This window comes from Lissotriton vulgaris, chromosome 1_2 (assembly GCF_964263255.1).
Source record: "Lissotriton vulgaris chromosome 1_2, aLisVul1.2, whole genome shotgun sequence".
NCBI lineage: Eukaryota > Metazoa > Chordata > Amphibia > Caudata > Salamandridae > Lissotriton > Lissotriton vulgaris.
This window is the reverse complement of record NC_141686.1, coordinates 228,191,542-228,215,621: the sequence shown is the minus strand read 5'-3', so window position 1 is coordinate 228,215,621 and position 24,080 is coordinate 228,191,542. Positions and strand designations below refer to the sequence as shown.

Genomic DNA, 24,080 nt, shown 5'->3' with positions numbered 1-24,080 from the left:
TGCATAGTCTATGCCCAAGAGGAAATTCCCAATGATACTGCTGAAAATGTAATTCAGGAGTTAGTAATAGTATTTGGCCCTTTATTAATTTCACAGTGTCATTTTAAACACGTGATTTCTATGTCATCCGAAAATGAGATAGTACAAATTTCAGGAGTTAAAATGGATTATGTGTGCTGCTGAAATTTCAAATGCTTAAAATATCAATTCATTATTAAACTCTAGAATATTCATTGCTAATATATGTAATTATATAAATATACAAAGTGTAGGTCAGTGTACGTCCACATTTGTTTAGCTGATTTTAAGGTAGAGTATAGCAGAGCCTGGATAGCTCAGTCGGTAGAGCATCAGACTTTTAATCTGAGGGTCCAGGGTTCAAGTCCCTGCTCAGGCGGTTGTTTCCTTTAAAGAAAAAGTACTCTAATTGTATGCTCTTTTTGTGGACCCCTGCATGATGAATAAGATATTCCATTACTAAAATTGCAAAAACGTCTTTCATGGAGTTGTGAAATACACATCTGTCTCACATATTATGTGCCATTTGACTAAACTTAAGTCGTACGTAGATTTACCAATGGTATCATGTAGTCTGAGACGGTGAATATCATTTCACCAATTCAATATTCAAAATATAGCCATGGTTATAGTATCAAACGAACTTTATAAAGCTGATCAACAGCTAAAGCTCATTATTTCATTTCGGAACATCTCTGCACCTCATTATAGCAGATTGGCTCTGTGGCGCAATGGATAGCGCATTGGACTTCTAGGTGAATGTAAAAAAGATATTCAAAGGTTGTGGGTTCGAATCCCACCAGAGTCAGTTTTATCCCTGTTACCCTGTTATCCCAAGTACCAATTCATTATTATATTCTCTGTATTTAGTACTAATACCGGCAACCATCTTAACCCCTTGCGTGCTGATGACAGAACGGTTCCGTCATCAGCTACGGGTGAGCTGTGCTGATGACGAAACCGTTCCGTCATGACTCCGCCCACGCAAGGCGGAGTCAGCACAGGCGGAAAATACGCCCCGCACGCAAGGGGTTAAAAAACGTAGTGATAGTTGGGACACTTCCTAATGTTGATAATGTCATTTTGTGGGGTGCTGCCTCAGAGCCTGGATAGCTCAGTCGGTAGAGCATCAGACTTTTAATCTGAGGGCCCAGGGTTCAAGTCCCTGTTCAGGCGGCTTGGTTAAAGAAAATGTATATCAATTGCATACTCTTTTCAGAATCCAATGAATGGGAAGTCCAATTACAGATGGTTCAAAAAAGTCTTGATCGAGTCCTTACATACCCATCTGTGCTCTACTTTCTTTGACAAGGGTTAAGAAGACTTACCCAAACTGTATCATGTAGTTTGACATGTTGATTATCTTTTATCCAATTCAATGTTCAAAATGTAAGCTAGTGTCCGATTAATTTGATAAAGTTGGTCAACAACTTATAGGTCATCTTTTTATTTGTGAATCTCTGATCACCTTGTTGAATCAGGTCGGATCTCTGATGCAATGGATTGCGGCTTGGAGTCCTAGGCGAATGTAGCAAAAGCATTCAAACGCTAAGGGTTCGAACACCAATTGGGTCAATTTGATCCCTCCTCTATTTTATAACTAATTGAAACAGTAACCAGCAATCCTGCTTCTCCATCACCAAAAACATTTACCAAAATGGCAGTGAAAGAAAGTCTACTTAAACAGAGACTGTTTGCTTTGAAAATGTTGCATAGTCTATGCCCAAGAGGAAATTCCCAATGATACTGCTGAAAATGTAATTCAGGAGTTAGTAATAGTATTTGGCCCTTTATTAATTTCACAGTGTCATTTTAAACACGTGATTTCTATGTCATCCGAAAATGAGATAGTACAAATTTCAGGAGTTAAAATGGATTATGTGTGCTGCTGAAATTTCAAATGCTTAAAATATCAATTCATTATTAAACTCTAGAATATTCATTGCTAATATATGTAATTATATAAATATACAAAGTGTAGGTCAGTGTACGTCCACATTTGTTTAGCTGATTTTAAGGTAGAGTATAGCAGAGCCTGGATAGCTCAGTCGGTAGAGCATCAGACTTTTAATCTGAGGGTCCAGGGTTCAAGTCCCTGCTCAGGCGGTTGTTTCCTTTAAAGAAAAAGTACTCTAATTGTATGCTCTTTTTGTGGACCCCTGCATGATGAATAAGATATTCCATTACTAAAATTGCAAAAACGTCTTTCATGGAGTTGTGAAATACACATCTGTCTCACATATTATGTGCCATTTGACTAAACTTAAGTCGTACGTAGATTTACCAATGGTATCATGTAGTCTGAGACGGTGAATATCATTTCACCAATTCAATATTCAAAATATAGCCATGGTTATAGTATCAAACGAACTTTATAAAGCTGATCAACAGCTAAAGCTCATTATTTCATTTCGGAACATCTCTGCACCTCATTATAGCAGATTGGCTCTGTGGCGCAATGGATAGCGCATTGGACTTCTAGGTGAATGTAAAAAGGATATTCAAAGGTTGTGGGTTCGAATCCCACCAGAGTCAGTTTTATCCCTGTTACCCTGTTATCCCAAGTACCAATTCATTATTATATTCTCTGTATTTAGTACTAATACCGGCAACCATCTTAACCCCTTGCGTGCTGATGACAGAACGGTTCCGTCATCAGCTACGGGTGAGCTGTGCTGATGACGAAACCGTTCCGTCATGACTCCGCCCGCGCAAGGCGGAGTCAGCACAGGCGGAAAATACGCCCCGCACGCAAGGGGTTAAAAAACGTAGTGATAGTTGGGACACTTCCTAATGTTGATAATGTCATTTTGTGGGGTGCTGCCTCAGAGCCTGGATAGCTCAGTCGGTAGAGCATCAGACTTTTAATCTGAGGGCCCAGGGTTCAAGTCCCTGTTCAGGCGGCTTGGTTAAAGAAAATGTATATCAATTGCATACTCTTTTCAGAATCCAATGAATGGGAAGTCCAATTACAGATGGTTCAAAAAAGTCTTGATCGAGTCCTTACATACCCATCTGTGCTCTACTTTCTTTGACAAGGGTTAAGAAGACTTACCCAAACTGTATCATGTAGTTTGACATGTTGATTATCTTTTATCCAATTCAATGTTCAAAATGTAAGCTAGTGTCCGATTAATTTGATAAAGTTGGTCAACAACTTATAGGTCATCTTTTTATTTGTGAATCTCTGATCACCTTGTTGAATCAGGTCGGATCTCTGATGCAATGGATTGCGGCTTGGAGTCCTAGGCGAATGTAGCAAAAGCATTCAAACGCTAAGGGTTCGAACACCAATTGGGTCAATTTGATCCCTCCTCTATTTTATAACTAATTGAAACAGTAACCAGCAATCCTGCTTCTCCATTACCAAAAACATTTACCAAAATGGCAGTGAAAGAAAGTCTACTTAAACAGAGACTGTTTGCTTTGAAAATGTTGCATAGTCTATGCCCAAGAGGAAATTCCCAATGATACTGCTGAAAATGTAATTCAGGAGTTAGTAATAGTATTTGGCCCTTTATTAATTTCACAGTGTCATTTTAAACACGTGATTTCTATGTCATCCGAAAATGAGATAGTACAAATTTCAGGAGTTAAAATGGATTACGTGTGCTGCTGAAATTTCAAATGCTTAAAATATCAATTCATTATTAAACTCTAGAATATTCATTGCTAATATATGTAATTATATAAATATACAAAGTGTAGGTCAGTGTACATCCACATTTGTTTAGCTGATTTTAAGGTAGAGTATAGCAGAGCCTGGATAGCTCAGTCGGTAGAGCATCAGACTTTTAATCTGAGGGTCCAGGGTTCAAGTCCCTGCTCAGGCGGTTGTTTCCTTTAAAGAAAAAGTACTCTAATTGTATGCTCTTTTTGTGGACCCCTGCATGATGAATAAGATATTCCATTACTAAAATTGCAAAAACGTCTTTCATGGAGTTGTGAAATACACATCTGTCTCACATATTATGTGCCATTTGACTAAACTTAAGTCGTACGTAGATTTACCAATGGTATCATGTAGTCTGAGACGGTGAATATCATTTCACCAATTCAATATTCAAAATATAGCCATGGTTATAGTATCAAACGAACTTTATAAAGCTGATCAACAGCTAAAGCTCATTATTTCATTTCGGAACATCTCTGCACCTCATTATAGCAGATTGGCTCTGTGGCGCAATGGATAGCGCATTGGACTTCTAGGTGAATGTAAAAAGGATATTCAAAGGTTGTGGGTTCGAATCCCACCAGAGTCAGTTTTATCCCTGTTACCCTGTTATCCCAAGTACCAATTCATTATTATATTCTCTGTATTTAGTACTAATACCGGCAACCATCTTAACCCCTTGCGTGCTGATGACAGAACGGTTCCGTCATCAGCTACGGGTGAGCTGTGCTGATGACGAAACCGTTCCGTCATGACTCCGCCCGCGCAAGGCGGAGTCAGCACAGGCGGAAAATACGCCCTGCACGCAAGGGGTTAAAAAATGTAGTGATAGTTGGGACACTTCCTAATGTTGATAATGTCATTTTGTGGGGTGCTGCCTCAGAGCCTGGATAGCTCAGTCGGTAGAGCATCAGACTTTTAATCTGAGGGCCCAGGGTTCAAGTCCCTGTTCAGGCGGCTTGGTTAAAGAAAATGTATATCAATTGCATACTCTTTTCAGAATCCAATGAATGGGAAGTCCAATTACAGATGGTTCAAAAAAGTCTTGATCGAGTCCTTACATACCCATCTGTGCTCTACTTTCTTTGACAAGGGTTAAGAAGACTTACACAAACTGTATCATGTAGTTTGACATGTTGATTATCTTTTATCCAATTCAATGTTCAAAATGTAAGCTAGTGTCCGATTAATTTGATAAAGTTGGTCAACAACTTATAGGTCATCTTTTTATTTGTGAATCTCTGATCACCTTGTTGAATCAGGTCGGATCTCTGATGCAATGGATTGCGGCTTGGAGTCCTAGGCGAATGTAGCAAAAGCATTCAAACGCTAAGGGTTCGAACACCAATTGGGTCAATTTGATCCCTCCTCTATTTTATAACTAATTGAAACAGTAACCAGCAATCCTGCTTCTCCATCACCAAAAACATTTACCAAAATGGCAGTGAAAGAAAGTCTACTTAAACAGAGACTGTTTGCTTTGAAAATGTTGCATAGTCTATGCCCAAGAGGAAATTCCCAATGATACTGCTGAAAATGTAATTCAGGAGTTAGTAATAGTATTTGGCCCTTTATTAATTTCACAGTGTCATTTTAAACACGTGATTTCTATGTCATCCGAAAATGAGATAGTACAAATTTCAGGAGTTAAAATGGATTATGTGTGCTGCTGAAATTTCAAATGCTTAAAATATCAATTCATTATTAAACTCTAGAATATTCATTGCTAATATATGTAATTATATAAATATACAAAGTGTAGGTCAGTGTACGTCCACATTTGTTTAGCTGATTTTAAGGTAGAGTATAGCAGAGCCTGGATAGCTCAGTCGGTAGAGCATCAGACTTTTAATCTGAGGGTCCAGGGTTCAAGTCCCTGCTCAGGCGGTTGTTTCCTTTAAAGAAAAAGTACTCTAATTGTATGCTCTTTTTGTGGACCCCTGCATGATGAATAAGATATTCCATTACTAAAATTGCAAAAACGTCTTTCATGGAGTTGTGAAATACACATCTGTCTCACATATTATGTGCCATTTGACTAAACTTAAGTCGTACGTAGATTTACCAATGGTATCATGTAGTCTGAGACGGTGAATATCATTTCACCAATTCAATATTCAAAATATAGCCATGGTTATAGTATCAAACGAACTTTATAAAGCTGATCAACAGCTAAAGCTCATTATTTCATTTCGGAACATCTCTGCACCTCATTATAGCAGATTGGCTCTGTGGCGCAATGGATAGCGCATTGGACTTCTAGGTGAATGTAAAAAAGATATTCAAAGGTTGTGGGTTCGAATCCCACCAGAGTCAGTTTTATCCCTGTTACCCTGTTATCCCAAGTACCAATTCATTATTATATTCTCTGTATTTAGTACTAATACCGGCAACCATCTTAACCCCTTGCGTGCTGATGACAGAACGGTTCCGTCATCAGCTACGGGTGAGCTGTGCTGATGACGAAACCGTTCCGTCATGACTCCGCCCACGCAAGGCGGAGTCAGCACAGGCGGAAAATACGCCCCGCACGCAAGGGGTTAAAAAACGTAGTGATAGTTGGGACACTTCCTAATGTTGATAATGTCATTTTGTGGGGTGCTGCCTCAGAGCCTGGATAGCTCAGTCGGTAGAGCATCAGACTTTTAATCTGAGGGCCCAGGGTTCAAGTCCCTGTTCAGGCGGCTTGGTTAAAGAAAATGTATATCAATTGCATACTCTTTTCAGAATCCAATGAATGGGAAGTCCAATTACAGATGGTTCAAAAAAGTCTTGATCGAGTCCTTACATACCCATCTGTGCTCTACTTTCTTTGACAAGGGTTAAGAAGACTTACCCAAACTGTATCATGTAGTTTGACATGTTGATTATCTTTTATCCAATTCAATGTTCAAAATGTAAGCTAGTGTCCGATTAATTTGATAAAGTTGGTCAACAACTTATAGGTCATCTTTTTATTTGTGAATCTCTGATCACCTTGTTGAATCAGGTCGGATCTCTGATGCAATGGATTGCGGCTTGGAGTCCTAGGCGAATGTAGCAAAAGCATTCAAACGCTAAGGGTTCGAACACCAATTGGGTCAATTTGATCCCTCCTCTATTTTATAACTAATTGAAACAGTAACCAGCAATCCTGCTTCTCCATCACCAAAAACATTTACCAAAATGGCAGTGAAAGAACGTCTACTTAAACAGAGACTGTTTGCTTTGAAAATGTTGCATAGTCTATGCCCAAGAGGAAATTCCCAATGATACTGCTGAAAATGTAATTCAGGAGTTAGTAATAGTATTTGGCCCTTTATTAATTTCACAGTGTCATTTTAAACACGTGATTTCTATGTCATCCGAAAATGAGATAGTACAAATTTCAGGAGTTAAAATGGATTATGTGTGCTGCTGAAATTTCAAATGCTTAAAATATCAATTCATTATTAAACTCTAGAATATTCATTGCTAATATATGTAATTATATAAATATACAAAGTGTAGGTCAGTGTACGTCCACATTTGTTTAGCTGATTTTAAGGTAGAGTATAGCAGAGCCTGGATAGCTCAGTCGGTAGAGCATCAGACTTTTAATCTGAGGGTCCAGGGTTCAAGTCCCTGCTCAGGCGGTTGTTTCCTTTAAAGAAAAAGTACTCTAATTGTATGCTCTTTTTGTGGACCCCTGCATGATGAATAAGATATTCCATTACTAAAATTGCAAAAACGTCTTTCATGGAGTTGTGAAATACACATCTGTCTCACATATTATGTGCCATTTGACTAAACTTAAGTCGTACGTAGATTTACCAATGGTATCATGTAGTCTGAGACGGTGAATATCATTTCACCAATTCAATATTCAAAATATAGCCATGGTTATAGTATCAAACGAACTTTATAAAGCTGATCAACAGCTAAAGCTCATTATTTCATTTCGGAACATCTCTGCACCTCATTATAGCAGATTGGCTCTGTGGCGCAATGGATAGCGCATTGGACTTCTAGGTGAATGTAAAAAAGATATTCAAAGGTTGTGGGTTCGAATCCCACCAGAGTCAGTTTTATCCCTGTTACCCTGTTATCCCAAGTACCAATTCATTATTATATTCTCTGTATTTAGTACTAATACCGGCAACCATCTTAACCCCTTGCGTGCTGATGACAGAACGGTTCCGTCATCAGCTACGGGTGAGCTGTGCTGATGACGAAACCGTTCCGTCATGACTCCGCCCACGCAAGGCGGAGTCAGCACAGGCGGAAAATACGCCCCGCACGCAAGGGGTTAAAAAACGTAGTGATAGTTGGGACACTTCCTAATGTTGATAATGTCATTTTGTGGGGTGCTGCCTCAGAGCCTGGATAGCTCAGTCGGTAGAGCATCAGACTTTTAATCTGAGGGCCCAGGGTTCAAGTCCCTGTTCAGGCGGCTTGGTTAAAGAAAATGTATATCAATTGCATACTCTTTTCAGAATCCAATGAATGGGAAGTCCAATTACAGATGGTTCAAAAAAGTCTTGATCGAGTCCTTACATACCCATCTGTGCTCTACTTTCTTTGACAAGGGTTAAGAAGACTTACCCAAACTGTATCATGTAGTTTGACATGTTGATTATCTTTTATCCAATTCAATGTTCAAAATGTAAGCTAGTGTCCGATTAATTTGATAAAGTTGGTCAACAACTTATAGGTCATCTTTTTATTTGTGAATCTCTGATCACCTTGTTGAATCAGGTCGGATCTCTGATGCAATGGATTGCGGCTTGGAGTCCTAGGCGAATGTAGCAAAAGCATTCAAACGCTAAGGGTTCGAACACCAATTGGGTCAATTTGATCCCTCCTCTATTTTATAACTAATTGAAACAGTAACCAGCAATCCTGCTTCTCCATCACCAAAAACATTTACCAAAATGGCAGTGAAAGAAAGTCTACTTAAACAGAGACTGTTTGCTTTGAAAATGTTGCATAGTCTATGCCCAAGAGGAAATTCCCAATGATACTGCTGAAAATGTAATTCAGGAGTTAGTAATAGTATTTGGCCCTTTATTAATTTCACAGTGTCATTTTAAACACGTGATTTCTATGTCATCCGAAAATGAGATAGTACAAATTTCAGGAGTTAAAATGGATTATGTGTGCTGCTGAAATTTCAAATGCTTAAAATATCAATTCATTATTAAACTCTAGAATATTCATTGCTAATATATGTAATTATATAAATATACAAAGTGTAGGTCAGTGTACGTCCACATGTGTTTAGCTGATTTTAAGGTAGAGTATAGCAGAGCCTGGATAGCTCAGTCGGTAGAGCATCAGACTTTTAATCTGAGGGTCCAGGGTTCAAGTCCCTGCTCAGGCGGTTGTTTCCTTTAAAGAAAAAGTACTCTAATTGTATGCTCTTTTTGTGGACCCCTGCATGATGAATAAGATATTCCATTACTAAAATTGCAAAAACGTCTTTCATGGAGTTGTGAAATACACATCTGTCTCACATATTATGTGCCATTTGACTAAACTTAAGTCGTACGTAGATTTACCAATGGTATCATGTAGTCTGAGACGGTGAATATCATTTCACCAATTCAATATTCAAAATATAGCCATGGTTATAGTATCAAACGAACTTTATAAAGCTGATCAACAGCTAAAGCTCATTATTTCATTTCGGAACATCTCTGCACCTCATTATAGCAGATTGGCTCTGTGGCGCAATGGATAGCGCATTGGACTTCTAGGTGAATGTAAAAAAGATATTCAAAGGTTGTGGGTTCGAATCCCACCAGAGTCAGTTTTATCCCTGTTACCCTGTTATCCCAAGTACCAATTCATTATTATATTCTCTGTATTTAGTACTAATACCGGCAACCATCTTAACCCCTTGCGTGCTGATGACAGAACGGTTCCGTCATCAGCTACGGGTGAGGTGTGCTGATGACGAAACCGTTCCGTCATGACTCCGCCCACGCAAGGCGGAGTCAGCACAGGCGGAAAATACGCCCCGCACGCAAGGGGTTAAAAAACGTAGTGATAGTTGGGACACTTCCTAATGTTGATAATGTCATTTTGTGGGGTGCTGCCTCAGAGCCTGGATAGCTCAGTCGGTAGAGCATCAGACTTTTAATCTGAGGGCCCAGGGTTCAAGTCCCTGTTCAGGCGGCTTGGTTAAAGAAAATGTATATCAATTGCATACTCTTTTCAGAATCCAATGAATGGGAAGTCCAATTACAGATGGTTCAAAAAAGTCTTGATCGAGTCCTTACATACCCATCTGTGCTCTACTTTCTTTGACAAGGGTTAAGAAGACTTACCCAAACTGTATCATGTAGTTTGACATGTTGATTATCTTTTATCCAATTCAATGTTCAAAATGTAAGCTAGTGTCCGATTAATTTGATAAAGTTGGTCAACAACTTATAGGTCATCTTTTTATTTGTGAATCTCTGATCACCTTGTTGAATCAGGTCGGATCTCTGATGCAATGGATTGCGGCTTGGAGTCCTAGGCGAATGTAGCAAAAGCATTCAAACGCTAAGGGTTCGAACACCAATTGGGTCAATTTGATCCCTCCTCTATTTTATAACTAATTGAAACAGTAACCAGCAATCCTGCTTCTCCATCACCAAAAACATTTACCAAAATGGCAGTGAAAGAAAGTCTACTTAAACAGAGACTGTTTGCTTTGAAAATGTTGCATAGTCTATGCCCAAGAGGAAATTCCCAATGATACTGCTGAAAATGTAATTCAGGAGTTAGTAATAGTATTTGGCCCTTTATTAATTTCACAGTGTCATTTTAAACACGTGATTTCTATGTCATCCGAAAATGAGATAGTACAAATTTCAGGAGTTAAAATGGATTATGTGTGCTGCTGAAATTTCAAATGCTTAAAATATCAATTCATTATTAAACTCTAGAATATTCATTGCTAATATATGTAATTATATAAATATACAAAGTGTAGGTCAGTGTACGTCCACATTTGTTTAGCTGATTTTAAGGTAGAGTATAGCAGAGCCTGGATAGCTCAGTCGGTAGAGCATCAGACTTTTAATCTGAGGGTCCAGGGTTCAAGTCCCTGCTCAGGCGGTTGTTTCCTTTAAAGAAAAAGTACTCTAATTGTATGCTCTTTTTGTGGACCCCTGCATGATGAATAAGATATTCCATTACTAAAATTGCAAAAACGTCTTTCATGGAGTTGTGAAATACACATCTGTCTCACATATTATGTGCCATTTGACTAAACTTAAGTCGTACGTAGATTTACCAATGGTATCATGTAGTCTGAGACGGTGAATATCATTTCACCAATTCAATATTCAAAATATAGCCATGGTTATAGTATCAAACGAACTTTATAAAGCTGATCAACAGCTAAAGCTCATTATTTCATTTCGGAACATCTCTGCACCTCATTATAGCAGATTGGCTCTGTGGCGCAATGGATAGCGCATTGGACTTCTAGGTGAATGTAAAAAAGATATTCAAAGGTTGTGGGTTCGAATCCCACCAGAGTCAGTTTTATCCCTGTTACCCTGTTATCCCAAGTACCAATTCATTATTATATTCTCTGTATTTAGTACTAATACCGGCAACCATCTTAACCCCTTGCGTGCTGATGACAGAACGGTTCCGTCATCAGCTACGGGTGAGCTGTGCTGATGACGAAACCGTTCCGTCATGACTCCGCCCACGCAAGGCGGAGTCAGCACAGGCGGAAAATACGCCCCGCACGCAAGGGGTTAAAAAACGTAGTGATAGTTGGGACACTTCCTAATGTTGATAATGTCATTTTGTGGGGTGCTGCCTCAGAGCCTGGATAGCTCAGTCGGTAGAGCATCAGACTTTTAATCTGAGGGCCCAGGGTTCAAGTCCCTGTTCAGGCGGCTTGGTTAAAGAAAATGTATATCAATTGCATACTCTTTTCAGAATCCAATGAATGGGAAGTCCAATTACAGATGGTTCAAAAAAGTCTTGATCGAGTCCTTACATACCCATCTGTGCTCTACTTTCTTTGACAAGGGTTAAGAAGACTTACCCAAACTGTATCATGTAGTTTGACATGTTGATTATCTTTTATCCAATTCAATGTTCAAAATGTAAGCTAGTGTCCGATTAATTTGATAAAGTTGGTCAACAACTTATAGGTCATCTTTTTATTTGTGAATCTCTGATCACCTTGTTGAATCAGGTCGGATCTCTGATGCAATGGATTGCGGCTTGGAGTCCTAGGCGAATGTAGCAAAAGCATTCAAACGCTAAGGGTTCGAACACCAATTGGGTCAATTTGATCCCTCCTCTATTTTATAACTAATTGAAACAGTAACCAGCAATCCTGCTTCTCCATCACCAAAAACATTTACCAAAATGGCAGTGAAAGAAAGTCTACTTAAACAGAGACTGTTTGCTTTGAAAATGTTGCATAGTCTATGCCCAAGAGGAAATTCCCAATGATACTGCTGAAAATGTAATTCAGGAGTTAGTAATAGTATTTGGCCCTTTATTAATTTCACAGTGTCATTTTAAACACGTGATTTCTATGTCATCCGAAAATGAGATAGTACAAATTTCAGGAGTTAAAATGGATTATGTGTGCTGCTGAAATTTCAAATGCTTAAAATATCAATTCATTATTAAACTCTAGAATATTCATTGCTAATATATGTAATTATATAAATATACAAAGTGTAGGTCAGTGTACGTCCACATTTGTTTAGCTGATTTTAAGGTAGAGTATAGCAGAGCCTGGATAGCTCAGTCGGTAGAGCATCAGACTTTTAATCTGAGGGTCCAGGGTTCAAGTCCCTGCTCAGGCGGTTGTTTCCTTTAAAGAAAAAGTACTCTAATTGTATGCTCTTTTTGTGGACCCCTGCATGATGAATAAGATATTCCATTACTAAAATTGCAAAAACGTCTTTCATGGAGTTGTGAAATACACATCTGTCTCACATATTATGTGCCATTTGACTAAACTTAAGTCGTACGTAGATTTACCAATGGTATCATGTAGTCTGAGACGGTGAATATCATTTCACCAATTCAATATTCAAAATATAGCCATGGTTATAGTATCAAACGAACTTTATAAAGCTGATCAACAGCTAAAGCTCATTATTTCATTTCGGAACATCTCTGCACCTCATTATAGCAGATTGGCTCTGTGGCGCAATGGATAGCGCATTGGACTTCTAGGTGAATGTAAAAAAGATATTCAAAGGTTGTGGGTTCGAATCCCACCAGAGTCAGTTTTATCCCTGTTACCCTGTTATCCCAAGTACCAATTCATTATTATATTCTCTGTATTTAGTACTAATACCGGCAACCATCTTAACCCCTTGCGTGCTGATGACAGAACGGTTCCGTCATCAGCTACGGGTGAGCTGTGCTGATGACGAAACCGTTCCGTCATGACTCCGCCCACGCAAGGCGGAGTCAGCACAGGCGGAAAATACGCCCCGCACGCAAGGGGTTAAAAAACGTAGTGATAGTTGGGACACTTCCTAATGTTGATAATGTCATTTTGTGGGGTGCTGCCTCAGAGCCTGGATAGCTCAGTCGGTAGAGCATCAGACTTTTAATCTGAGGGCCCAGGGTTCAAGTCCCTGTTCAGGCGGCTTGGTTAAAGAAAATGTATATCAATTGCATACTCTTTTCAGAATCCAATGAATGGGAAGTCCAATTACAGATGGTTCAAAAAAGTCTTGATCGAGTCCTTACATACCCATCTGTGCTCTACTTTCTTTGACAAGGGTTAAGAAGACTTACCCAAACTGTATCATGTAGTTTGACATGTTGATTATCTTTTATCCAATTCAATGTTCAAAATGTAAGCTAGTGTCCGATTAATTTGATAAAGTTGGTCAACAACGTATAGGTCATCTTTTTATTTGTGAATCTCTGATCACCTTGTTGAATCAGGTCGGATCTCTGATGCAATGGATTGCGGCTTGGAGTCCTAGGCGAATGTAGCAAAAGCATTCAAACGCTAAGGGTTCGAACACCAATTGGGTCAATTTGATCCCTCCTCTATTTTATAACTAATTGAAACAGTAACCAGCAATCCTGCTTCTCCATCACCAAAAACATTTACCAAAATGGCAGTGAAAGAAAGTCTACTTAAACAGAGACTGTTTGCTTTGAAAATGTTGCATAGTCTATGCCCAAGAGGAAATTCCCAATGATACTGCTGAAAATGTAATTCAGGAGTTAGTAATAGTATTTGGCCCTTTATTAATTTCACAGTGTCATTTTAAACACGTGATTTCTATGTCATCCGAAAATGAGATAGTACAAATTTCAGGAGTTAAAATGGATTATGTGTGCTGCTGAAATTTCAAATGCTTAAAATATCAATTCATTATTAAACTCTAGAATATTCATTGCTAATATATGTAATTATATAAATATACAAAGTGTAGGTCAGTGTACGTCCACATTTGTTTAGCTGATTTTAAGGTAGAGTATAGCAGAGCCTGGATAGCTCAGTCGGTAGAGCATCAGACTTTTAATCTGAGGGTCCAGGGTTCAAGTCCCTGCTCAGGCGGTTGTTTCCTTTAAAGAAAAAGTACTCTAATTGTATGCTCTTTTTGTGGACCCCTGCATGATGAATAAGATATTCCATTACTAAAATTGCAAAAACGTCTTTCATGGAGTTGTGAAATACACATCTGTCTCACATATTATGTGCCATTTGACTAAACTTAAGTCGTACGTAGATTTACCAATGGTATCATGTAGTCTGAGACGGTGAATATCATTTCACCAATTCAATATTCAAAATATAGCCATGGTTATAGTATCAAACGAACTTTATAAAGCTGATCAACAGCTAAAGCTCATTATTTCATTTCGGAACATCTCTGCACCTCATTATAGCAGATTGGCTCTGTGGCGCAATGGATAGCGCATTGGACTTCTAGGTGAATGTAAAAAGGATATTCAAAGGTTGTGGGTTCGAATCCCACCAGAGTCAGTTTTATCCCTGTTACCCTGTTATCCCAAGTACCAATTCATTATTATATTCTCTGTATTTAGTACTAATACCGGCAACCATCTTAACCCCTTGCGTGCTGATGACAGAACGGTTCCGTCATCAGCTACGGGTGAGCTGTGCTGATGACGAAACCGTTCCGTCATGACTCCGCCCGCGCAAGGCGGAGTCAGCACAGGCGGAAAATACGCCCCGCACGCAAGGGGTTAAAAAACGTAGTGATAGTTGGGACACTTCCTAATGTTGATAATGTCATTTTGTGGGGTGCTGCCTCAGAGCCTGGATAGCTCAGTCGGTAGAGCATCAGACTTTTAATCTGAGGGCCCAGGGTTCAAGTCCCTGTTCAGGCGGCTTGGTTAAAGAAAATGTATATCAATTGCATACTCTTTTCAGAATCCAATGAATGGGAAGTCCAATTACAGATGGTTCAAAAAAGTCTTGATCGAGTCCTTACATACCCATCTGTGCTCTACTTTCTTTGACAAGGGTTAAGAAGACTTACCCAAACTGTATCATGTAGTTTGACATGTTGATTATCTTTTATCCAATTCAATGTTCAAAATGTAAGCTAGTGTCCGATTAATTTGATAAAGTTGGTCAACAACTTATAGGTCATCTTTTTATTTGTGAATCTCTGATCACCTTGTTGAATCAGGTCGGATCTCTGATGCAATGGATTGCGGCTTGGAGTCCTAGGCGAATGTAGCAAAAGCATTCAAACGCTAAGGGTTCGAACACCAATTGGGTCAATTTGATCCCTCCTCTATTTTATAACTAATTGAAACAGTAACCAGCAATCCTGCTTCTCCATCACCAAAAACATTTACCAAAATGGCAGTGAAAGAAAGTCTACTTAAACAGAGACTGTTTGCTTTGAAAATGTTGCATAGTCTATGCCCAAGAGGAAATTCCCAATGATACTGCTGAAAATGTAATTCAGGAGTTAGTAATAGTATTTGGCCCTTTATTAATTTCACAGTGTCATTTTAAACACGTGATTTCTATGTCATCCGAAAATGAGATAGTACAAATTTCAGGAGTTAAAATGGATTATGTGTGCTGCTGAAATTTCAAATGCTTAAAATATCAATTCATTATTAAACTCTAGAATATTCATTGCTAATATATGTAATTATATAAATATACAAAGTGTAGGTCAGTGTACGTCCACATTTGTTTAGCTGATTTTAAGGTAGAGTATAGCAGAGCCTGGATAGCTCAGTCGGTAGAGCATCAGACTTTTAATCTGAGGGTCCAGGGTTCAAGTCCCTGCTCAGGCGGTTGTTTCCTTTAAAGAAAAAGTACTCTAATTGTATGCTCTTTTTGTGGACCCCTGCATGATGAATAAGATATTCCATTACTAAAATTGCAAAAACGTCTTTCATGGAGTTGTGAAATACACATCTGTCTCACATATTATGTGCCATTTGACTAAACTTAAGTCGTACGTAGATTTACCAATGGTATCATGTAGTCTGAGACGGTGAATATCATTTCACCAATTCAATATTCAAAATATAGCCATGGTTATAGTATCAAACGAACTTTATAAAGCTGATCAACAGCTAAAGCTCATTATTTCATTTCGGAACATCTCTGCACCTCATTATAGCAGATTGGCTCTGTGGCGCAATGGATAGCGCATTGGACTTCTAGGTGAATGTAAAAAGGATATTCAAAGGTTGTGGGTTCGAATCCCACCAGAGTCAGTTTTATCCCTGTTACCCTGTTATCCCAAGTACCAATTCATTATTATATTCTCTGTATTTAGTACTAATACCGGCAACCATCTTAACCCCTTGCGTGCTGATGACAGAACGGTTCCGTCATCAGCTACGGGTGAGCTGTGCTGATGACGAAACCGTTCCGTCATGACTCCGCCCGCGCAAGGCGGAGTCAGCACAGGCGGAAAATACGCCCCGCACGCAAGGGGTTAAAAAACGTAGTGATAGTTGGGACACTTCCTAATGTTGATAATGTCATTTTGTGGGGTGCTGCCTCAGAGCCTGGATAGCTCAGTCGGTAGAGCATCAGACTTTTAATCTGAGGGCCCAGGGTTCAAGTCCCTGTTCAGGCGGCTTGGTTAAAGAAAATGTATATCAATTGCATACTCTTTTCAGAATCCAATGAATGGGAAGTCCAATTACAGATGGTTCAAAAAAGTCTTGATCGAGTCCTTACATACCCATCTGTGCTCTACTTTCTTTGACAAGGGTTAAGAAGACTTACACAAACTGTATCATGTAGTTTGACATGTTGATTATCTTTTATCCAATTCAATGTTCAAAATGTAAGCTAGTGTCCGATTAATTTGATAAAGTTGGTCAACAACTTATAGGTCATCTTTTTATTTGTGAATCTCTGATCACCTTGTTGAATCAGGTCGGATCTCTGATGCAATGGATTGCGGCTTGGAGTCCTAGGCGAATGTAGCAAAAGCATTCAAACGCTAAGGGTTCGAACACCAATTGGGTCAATTTGATCCCTCCTCTATTTTATAACTAATTGAAACAGTAACCAGCAATCCTGCTTCTCCATCACCAAAAACATTTACCAAAATGGCAGTGAAAGAAAGTCTACTTAAACAGAGACTGTTTGCTTTGAAAATGTTGCATAGTCTATGCCCAAGAGGAAATTCCCAATGATACTGCTGAAAATGTAATTCAGGAGTTAGTAATAGTATTTGGCCCTTTATTAATTTCACAGTGTCATTTTAAACACGTGATTTCTATGTCATCCGAAAATGAGATAGTACAAATTTCAGGAGTTAAAATGGATTATGTGTGCTGCTGAAATTTCAAATGCTTAAAATATCAATTCATTATTAAACTCTAGAATATTCATTGCTAATATATGTAATTATATAAATATACAAAGTGTAGGTCAGTGTACGTCCACATTTGTTTAGCTGATTTTAAGGTAGAGTATAGCAGAGCCTGGATAGCTCAGTCGGTAGAGCATCAGACTTTTAATCTGAGGGTCCAGGGTTCAAGTCCCTGCTCAGGCGGTTGTTTCCTTTAAAGAAAAAGTACTCTAATTGTATGCTCTTTTTGTGGACCCCTGCATGATGAATAAGATATTCCATTACTAAAATTGCAAAAACGTCTTTCATGGAGTTGTGAAATACACATCTGTCTCACATATTATGTGCCATTTGACTAAACTTAAGTCGTACGTAGATTTACCAATGGTATCATGTAGTCTGAGACGGTGAATATCATTTCACCAATTCAATATTCAAAATATAGCCATGGTTATAGTATCAAACGAACTTTATAAAGCTGATCAACAGCTAAAGCTCATTATTTCATTTCGGAACATCTCTGCACCTCATTATAGCAGATTGGCTCTGTGGCGCAATGGATAGCGCATTGGACTTCTAGGTGAATGTAAAAAAGATATTCAAAGGTTGTGGGTTCGAATCCCACCAGAGTCAGTTTTATCCCTGTTACCCTGTTATCCCAAGTACCAATTCATTATTATATTCTCTGTATTTAGTACTAATACCGGCAACCATCTTAACCCCTTGCGTGCTGATGACAGAACGGTTCCGTCATCAGCTACGGGTGAGCTGTGCTGATGACGAAACCGTTCCGTCATGACTCCGCCCACGCAAGGCGGAGTCAGCACAGGCGGAAAATACGCCCCGCACGCAAGGGGTTAAAAAACGTAGTGATAGTTGGGACACTTCCTAATGTTGATAATGTCATTTTGTGGGGTGCTGCCTCAGAGCCTGGATAGCTCAGTCGGTAGAGCATCAGACTTTTAATCTGAGGGCCCAGGGTTCAAGTCCCTGTTCAGGCGGCTTGGTTAAAGAAAATGTATATCAATTGCATACTCTTTTCAGAATCCAATGAATGGGAAGTCCAATTACAGATGGTTCAAAAAAGTCTTGATCGAGTCCTTACATACCCATCTGTGCTCTACTTTCTTTGACAAGGGTTAAGAAGACTTACCCAAACTGTATCATGTAGTTTGACATGTTGATTATCTTTTATCCAATTCAATGTTCAAAATGTAAGCTAGTGTCCGATTAATTTGATAAAGTTGGTCAACAACTTATAGGTCATCTTTTTATTTGTGAATCTCTGATCACCTTGTTGAATCAGGTCGGATCTCTGATGCAATGGATTGCGGCTTGGAGTCCTAGGCGAATGTAGCAAAAGCATTCAAACGCTAAGGGTTCGAACACCAATTGGGTCAATTTGATCCCTCCTCTATTTTATAACTAATTGAAACAGTAACCAGCAATCCTGCTTCTCCATCACCAAAAACATTTACCAAAATGGCAGTGAAAGAACGTCTACTTAAACAGAGACTGTTTGCTTTGAAAATGTTGCATAGTCTATGCCCAAGAGGAAATTCCCAATGATACTGCTGAAAATGTAATTCAGGAGTTAGTAATAGTATTTGGCCCTTTATTAATTTCACAGTGTCATTTTAAACACGTGATTTCTATGTCATCCGAAAATGAGATAGTACAAATTTCAGGAGTTAAAATGGATTATGTGTGCTGCTGAAATTTCAAATGCTTAAAATATCAATTCATTATTAAACTCTAGAATATTCATTGCTAATATATGTAATTATATAAATATACAAAGTGTAGGTCAGTGTACGTCCACATTTGTTTAGCTGATTTTAAGGTAGAGTATAGCAGAGCCTGGATAGCTCAGTCGGTAGAGCATCAGACTTTTAATCTGAGGGTCCAGGGTTCAAGTCCCTGCTCAGGCGGTTGTTTCCTTTAAAGAAAAAGTACTCTAATTGTATGCTCTTTTTGTGGACCCCTGCATGATGAATAAGATATTCCATTACTAAAATTGCAAAAACGTCTTTCATGGAGTTGTGAAATACACATCTGTCTCACATATTATGTGCCATTTGACTAAACTTAAGTCGTACGTAGATTTACCAATGGTATCATGTAGTCTGAGACGGTGAATATCATTTCACCAATTCAATATTCAAAATATAGCCATGGTTATAGTATCAAACGAACTTTATAAAGCTGATCAACAGCTAAAGCTCATTATTTCATTTCGGAACATCTCTGCACCTCATTATAGCAGATTGGCTCTGTGGCGCAATGGATAGCGCATTGGACTTCTAGGTGAATGTAAAAAAGATATTCAAAGGTTGTGGGTTCGAATCCCACCAGAGTCAGTTTTATCCCTGTTACCCTGTTATCCCAAGTACCAATTCATTATTATATTCTCTGTATTTAGTACTAATACCGGCAACCATCTTAACCCCTTGCGTGCTGATGACAGAACGGTTCCGTCATCAGCTACGGGTGAGCTGTGCTGATGACGAAACCGTTCCGTCATGACTCCGCCCACGCAAGGCGGAGTCAGCACAGGCGGAAAATACGCCCCGCACGCAAGGGGTTAAAAAACGTAGTGATAGTTGGGACACTTCCTAATGTTGATAATGTCATTTTGTGGGGTGCTGCCTCAGAGCCTGGATAGCTCAGTCGGTAGAGCATCAGACTTTTAATCTGAGGGCCCAGGGTTCAAGTCCCTGTTCAGGCGGCTTGGTTAAAGAAAATGTATATCAATTGCATACTCTTTTCAGAATCCAATGAATGGGAAGTCCAATTACAGATGGTTCAAAAAAGTCTTGATCGAGTCCTTACATACCCATCTGTGCTCTACTTTCTTTGACAAGGGTTAAGAAGACTTACCCAAACTGTATCATGTAGTTTGACATGTTGATTATCTTTTATCCAATTCAATGTTCAAAATGTAAGCTAGTGTCCGATTAATTTGATAAAGTTGGTCAACAACTTATAGGTCATCTTTTTATTTGTGAATCTCTGATCACCTTGTTGAATCAGGTCGGATCTCTGATGCAATGGATTGCGGCTTGGAGTCCTAGGCGAATGTAGCAAAAGCATTCAAACGCTAAGGGTTCGAACACCAATTGGGTCAATTTGATCCCTCCTCTATTTTATAACTAATTGAAACAGTAACCAGCAATCCTGCTTCTCCATCACCAAAAACATTTACCAAAATGGCAGTGAAAGAAAGTCTACTTAAACAGAGACTGTTTGCTTTGAAAATGTTGCATAGTCTATGCCCAAGAGGAAATTCCCAATGATACTGCTGAAAATGTAATTCAGGAGTTAGTAATAGTATTTGGCCCTTTATTAATTTCACAGTGTCATTTTAAACACGTGATTTCTATGTCATCCGAAAATGAGATAGTACAAATTTCAGGAGTTAAAATGGATTATGTGTGCTGCTGAAATTTCAAATGCTTAAAATATCAATTCATTATTAAACTCTAGAATATTCATTGCTAATATATGTAATTATATAAATATACAAAGTGTAGGTCAGTGTACGTCCACATGTGTTTAGCTGATTTTAAGGTAGAGTATAGCAGAGCCTGGATAGCTCAGTCGGTAGAGCATCAGACTTTTAATCTGAGGGTCCAGGGTTCAAGTCCCTGCTCAGGCGGTTGTTTCCTTTAAAGAAAAAGTACTCTAATTGTATGCTCTTTTTGTGGACCCCTGCATGATGAATAAGATATTCCATTACTAAAATTGCAAAAACGTCTTTCATGGAGTTGTGAAATACACATCTGTCTCACATATTATGTGCCATTTGACTAAACTTAAGTCGTACGTAGATTTACCAATGGTATCATGTAGTCTGAGACGGTGAATATCATTTCACCAATTCAATATTCAAAATATAGCCATGGTTATAGTATCAAACGAACTTTATAAAGCTGATCAACAGCTAAAGCTCATTATTTCATTTCGGAACATCTCTGCACCTCATTATAGCAGATTGGCTCTGTGGCGCAATGGATAGCGCATTGGACTTCTAGGTGAATGTAAAAAAGATATTCAAAGGTTGTGGGTTCGAATCCCACCAGAGTCAGTTTTATCCCTGTTACCCTGTTATCCCAAGTACCAATTCATTATTATATTCTCTGTATTTAGTACTAATACCGGCAACCATCTTAACCCCTTGCGTGCTGATGACAGAACGGTTCCGTCATCAGCTACGGGTGAGGTGTGCTGATGACGAAACCGTTCCGTCATGACTCCGCCCACGCAAGGCGGAGTCAGCACAGGCGGAAAATACGCCCCGCACGCAAGGGGTTAAAAAACGTAGTGATAGTTGGGACACTTCCTAATGTTGATAATGTCATTTTGTGGGGTGCTGCCTCAGAGCCTGGATAGCTCAGTCGGTAGAGCATCAGACTTTTAATCTGAGGGCCCAGGGTTCAAGTCCCTGTTCAGGCGGCTTGGTTAAAGAAAATGTATATCAATTGCATACTCTTTTCAGAATCCAATGAATGGGAAGTCCAATTACAGATGGTTCAAAAAAGTCTTGATCGAGTCCTTACATACCCATCTGTGCTCTACTTTCTTTGACAAGGGTTAAGAAGACTTACCCAAACTGTATCATGTAGTTTGACATGTTGATTATCTTTTATCCAATTCAATGTTCAAAATGTAAGCTAGTGTCCGATTAATTTGATAAAGTTGGTCAACAACTTATAGGTCATCTTTTTATTTGTGAATCTCTGATCACCTTGTTGAATCAGGTCGGATCTCTGATGCAATGGATTGCGGCTTGGAGTCCTAGGCGAATGTAGCAAAAGCATTCAAACGCTAAGGGTTCGAACACCAATTGGGTCAATTTGATCCCTCCTCTATTTTATAACTAATTGAAACAGTAACCAGCAATCCTGCTTCTCCATCACCAAAAACATTTACCAAAATGGCAGTGAAAGAAAGTCTACTTAAACAGAGACTGTTTGCTTTGAAAATGTTGCATAGTCTATGCCCAAGAGGAAATTCCCAATGATACTGCTGAAAATGTAATTCAGGAGTTAGTAATAGTATTTGGCCCTTTATTAATTTCACAGTGTCATTTTAAACACGTGATTTCTATGTCATCCGAAAATGAGATAGTACAAATTTCAGGAGTTAAAATGGATTATGTGTGCTGCTGAAATTTCAAATGCTTAAAATATCAATTCATTATTAAACTCTAGAATATTCATTGCTAATATATGTAATTATATAAATATACAAAGTGTAGGTCAGTGTACGTCCACATTTGTTTAGCTGATTTTAAGGTAGAGTATAGCAGAGCCTGGATAGCTCAGTCGGTAGAGCATCAGACTTTTAATCTGAGGGTCCAGGGTTCAAGTCCCTGCTCAGGCGGTTGTTTCCTTTAAAGAAAAAGTACTCTAATTGTATGCTCTTTTTGTGGACCCCTGCATGATGAATAAGATATTCCATTACTAAAATTGCAAAAACGTCTTTCATGGAGTTGTGAAATACACATCTGTCTCACATATTATGTGCCATTTGACTAAACTTAAGTCGTACGTAGATTTACCAATGGTATCATGTAGTCTGAGACGGTGAATATCATTTCACCAATTCAATATTCAAAATATAGCCATGGTTATAGTATCAAACGAACTTTATAAAGCTGATCAACAGCTAAAGCTCATTATTTCATTTCGGAACATCTCTGCACCTCATTATAGCAGATTGGCTCTGTGGCGCAATGGATAGCGCATTGGACTTCTAGGTGAATGTAAAAAAGATATTCAAAGGTTGTGGGTTCGAATCCCACCAGAGTCAGTTTTATCCCTGTTACCCTGTTATCCCAAGTACCAATTCATTATTATATTCTCTGTATTTAGTACTAATACCGGCAACCATCTTAACCCCTTGCGTGCTGATGACAGAACGGTTCCGTCATCAGCTACGGGTGAGCTGTGCTGATGACGAAACCGTTCCGTCATGACTCCGCCCACGCAAGGCGGAGTCAGCACAGGCGGAAAATACGCCCCGCACGCAAGGGGTTAAAAAACGTAGTGATAGTTGGGACACTTCCTAATGTTGATAATGTCATTTTGTGGGGTGCTGCCTCAGAGCCTGGATAGCTCAGTCGGTAGAGCATCAGACTTTTAATCTGAGGGCCCAGGGTTCAAGTCCCTGTTCAGGCGGCTTGGTTAAAGAAAATGTATATCAATTGCATACTCTTTTCAGAATCCAATGAATGGGAAGTCCAATTACAGATGGTTCAAAAAAGTCTTGATCGAGTCCTTACATACCCATCTGTGCTCTACTTTCTTTGACAAGGGTTAAGAAGACTTACCCAAACTGTATCATGTAGTTTGACATGTTGATTATCTTTTATCCAATTCAATGTTCAAAATGTAAGCTAGTGTCCGATTAATTTGATAAAGTTGGTCAACAACTTATAGGTCATCTTTTTATTTGTGAATCTCTGATCACCTTGTTGAATCAGGTCGGATCTCTGATGCAATGGATTGCGGCTTGGAGTCCTAGGCGAATGTAGCAAAAGCATTCAAACGCTAAGGGTTCGAACACCAATTGGGTCAATTTGATCCCTCCTCTATTTTATAACTAATTGAAAC

The 24,080-nt window shown here is 38.9% G+C and overlaps 28 non-coding genes across 28 annotated transcripts; all 28 read left to right on the top strand.

Annotated features, from left to right (window-relative positions):
- The first annotated feature begins 735 nt into the window (after window positions 1-735).
- TRNAR-UCU (transfer RNA arginine (anticodon UCU)) lies at window positions 736-826 on the top strand. Its single transcript is given in 2 exon segments — window positions 736-772; window positions 791-826. It is a non-coding gene; the product is annotated as a tRNA-Arg (tRNA).
- Window positions 827-1,121: 295 nt separating this feature from the next.
- TRNAK-UUU (transfer RNA lysine (anticodon UUU)) lies at window positions 1,122-1,194 on the top strand. Its single transcript has one exon. It is a non-coding gene; the product is annotated as a tRNA-Lys (tRNA).
- A 1,268-nt stretch (window positions 1,195-2,462) lies between these two features.
- Window positions 2,463-2,553, top strand: TRNAR-UCU (transfer RNA arginine (anticodon UCU)). Its single transcript is given in 2 exon segments — window positions 2,463-2,499; window positions 2,518-2,553. It is a non-coding gene; the product is annotated as a tRNA-Arg (tRNA).
- A 295-nt stretch (window positions 2,554-2,848) lies between these two features.
- TRNAK-UUU (transfer RNA lysine (anticodon UUU)) lies at window positions 2,849-2,921 on the top strand. The gene has a single exon. It is a non-coding gene; the product is annotated as a tRNA-Lys (tRNA).
- Window positions 2,922-4,189: 1,268 nt separating this feature from the next.
- TRNAR-UCU (transfer RNA arginine (anticodon UCU)) lies at window positions 4,190-4,280 on the top strand. Its single transcript is given in 2 exon segments — window positions 4,190-4,226; window positions 4,245-4,280. It is a non-coding gene; the product is annotated as a tRNA-Arg (tRNA).
- A 295-nt stretch (window positions 4,281-4,575) lies between these two features.
- On the top strand, window positions 4,576-4,648 carry TRNAK-UUU (transfer RNA lysine (anticodon UUU)). The gene has a single exon. It is a non-coding gene; the product is annotated as a tRNA-Lys (tRNA).
- Window positions 4,649-5,916: 1,268 nt separating this feature from the next.
- Window positions 5,917-6,007, top strand: TRNAR-UCU (transfer RNA arginine (anticodon UCU)). Its single transcript is given in 2 exon segments — window positions 5,917-5,953; window positions 5,972-6,007. It is a non-coding gene; the product is annotated as a tRNA-Arg (tRNA).
- Window positions 6,008-6,302: 295 nt separating this feature from the next.
- TRNAK-UUU (transfer RNA lysine (anticodon UUU)) lies at window positions 6,303-6,375 on the top strand. The gene has a single exon. It is a non-coding gene; the product is annotated as a tRNA-Lys (tRNA).
- Window positions 6,376-7,643: 1,268 nt separating this feature from the next.
- TRNAR-UCU (transfer RNA arginine (anticodon UCU)) lies at window positions 7,644-7,734 on the top strand. Its single transcript is given in 2 exon segments — window positions 7,644-7,680; window positions 7,699-7,734. It is a non-coding gene; the product is annotated as a tRNA-Arg (tRNA).
- Window positions 7,735-8,029: 295 nt separating this feature from the next.
- TRNAK-UUU (transfer RNA lysine (anticodon UUU)) lies at window positions 8,030-8,102 on the top strand. The gene has a single exon. It is a non-coding gene; the product is annotated as a tRNA-Lys (tRNA).
- Window positions 8,103-9,370: 1,268 nt separating this feature from the next.
- TRNAR-UCU (transfer RNA arginine (anticodon UCU)) lies at window positions 9,371-9,461 on the top strand. The gene is given in 2 exon segments: window positions 9,371-9,407; window positions 9,426-9,461. It is a non-coding gene; the product is annotated as a tRNA-Arg (tRNA).
- A 295-nt stretch (window positions 9,462-9,756) lies between these two features.
- Window positions 9,757-9,829, top strand: TRNAK-UUU (transfer RNA lysine (anticodon UUU)). The gene has a single exon. It is a non-coding gene; the product is annotated as a tRNA-Lys (tRNA).
- A 1,268-nt stretch (window positions 9,830-11,097) lies between these two features.
- Window positions 11,098-11,188, top strand: TRNAR-UCU (transfer RNA arginine (anticodon UCU)). The gene is given in 2 exon segments: window positions 11,098-11,134; window positions 11,153-11,188. It is a non-coding gene; the product is annotated as a tRNA-Arg (tRNA).
- Window positions 11,189-11,483: 295 nt separating this feature from the next.
- TRNAK-UUU (transfer RNA lysine (anticodon UUU)) lies at window positions 11,484-11,556 on the top strand. Its single transcript has one exon. It is a non-coding gene; the product is annotated as a tRNA-Lys (tRNA).
- A 1,268-nt stretch (window positions 11,557-12,824) lies between these two features.
- Window positions 12,825-12,915, top strand: TRNAR-UCU (transfer RNA arginine (anticodon UCU)). Its single transcript is given in 2 exon segments — window positions 12,825-12,861; window positions 12,880-12,915. It is a non-coding gene; the product is annotated as a tRNA-Arg (tRNA).
- A 295-nt stretch (window positions 12,916-13,210) lies between these two features.
- On the top strand, window positions 13,211-13,283 carry TRNAK-UUU (transfer RNA lysine (anticodon UUU)). The gene has a single exon. It is a non-coding gene; the product is annotated as a tRNA-Lys (tRNA).
- Window positions 13,284-14,551: 1,268 nt separating this feature from the next.
- On the top strand, window positions 14,552-14,642 carry TRNAR-UCU (transfer RNA arginine (anticodon UCU)). Its single transcript is given in 2 exon segments — window positions 14,552-14,588; window positions 14,607-14,642. It is a non-coding gene; the product is annotated as a tRNA-Arg (tRNA).
- Window positions 14,643-14,937: 295 nt separating this feature from the next.
- TRNAK-UUU (transfer RNA lysine (anticodon UUU)) lies at window positions 14,938-15,010 on the top strand. The gene has a single exon. It is a non-coding gene; the product is annotated as a tRNA-Lys (tRNA).
- A 1,268-nt stretch (window positions 15,011-16,278) lies between these two features.
- TRNAR-UCU (transfer RNA arginine (anticodon UCU)) lies at window positions 16,279-16,369 on the top strand. The gene is given in 2 exon segments: window positions 16,279-16,315; window positions 16,334-16,369. It is a non-coding gene; the product is annotated as a tRNA-Arg (tRNA).
- Window positions 16,370-16,664: 295 nt separating this feature from the next.
- Window positions 16,665-16,737, top strand: TRNAK-UUU (transfer RNA lysine (anticodon UUU)). The gene has a single exon. It is a non-coding gene; the product is annotated as a tRNA-Lys (tRNA).
- A 1,268-nt stretch (window positions 16,738-18,005) lies between these two features.
- On the top strand, window positions 18,006-18,096 carry TRNAR-UCU (transfer RNA arginine (anticodon UCU)). The gene is given in 2 exon segments: window positions 18,006-18,042; window positions 18,061-18,096. It is a non-coding gene; the product is annotated as a tRNA-Arg (tRNA).
- Window positions 18,097-18,391: 295 nt separating this feature from the next.
- Window positions 18,392-18,464, top strand: TRNAK-UUU (transfer RNA lysine (anticodon UUU)). The gene has a single exon. It is a non-coding gene; the product is annotated as a tRNA-Lys (tRNA).
- Window positions 18,465-19,732: 1,268 nt separating this feature from the next.
- TRNAR-UCU (transfer RNA arginine (anticodon UCU)) lies at window positions 19,733-19,823 on the top strand. The gene is given in 2 exon segments: window positions 19,733-19,769; window positions 19,788-19,823. It is a non-coding gene; the product is annotated as a tRNA-Arg (tRNA).
- A 295-nt stretch (window positions 19,824-20,118) lies between these two features.
- On the top strand, window positions 20,119-20,191 carry TRNAK-UUU (transfer RNA lysine (anticodon UUU)). Its single transcript has one exon. It is a non-coding gene; the product is annotated as a tRNA-Lys (tRNA).
- Window positions 20,192-21,459: 1,268 nt separating this feature from the next.
- On the top strand, window positions 21,460-21,550 carry TRNAR-UCU (transfer RNA arginine (anticodon UCU)). Its single transcript is given in 2 exon segments — window positions 21,460-21,496; window positions 21,515-21,550. It is a non-coding gene; the product is annotated as a tRNA-Arg (tRNA).
- A 295-nt stretch (window positions 21,551-21,845) lies between these two features.
- On the top strand, window positions 21,846-21,918 carry TRNAK-UUU (transfer RNA lysine (anticodon UUU)). Its single transcript has one exon. It is a non-coding gene; the product is annotated as a tRNA-Lys (tRNA).
- Window positions 21,919-23,186: 1,268 nt separating this feature from the next.
- Window positions 23,187-23,277, top strand: TRNAR-UCU (transfer RNA arginine (anticodon UCU)). The gene is given in 2 exon segments: window positions 23,187-23,223; window positions 23,242-23,277. It is a non-coding gene; the product is annotated as a tRNA-Arg (tRNA).
- Window positions 23,278-23,572: 295 nt separating this feature from the next.
- Window positions 23,573-23,645, top strand: TRNAK-UUU (transfer RNA lysine (anticodon UUU)). Its single transcript has one exon. It is a non-coding gene; the product is annotated as a tRNA-Lys (tRNA).
- Window positions 23,646-24,080: the final 435 nt, after the last annotated feature.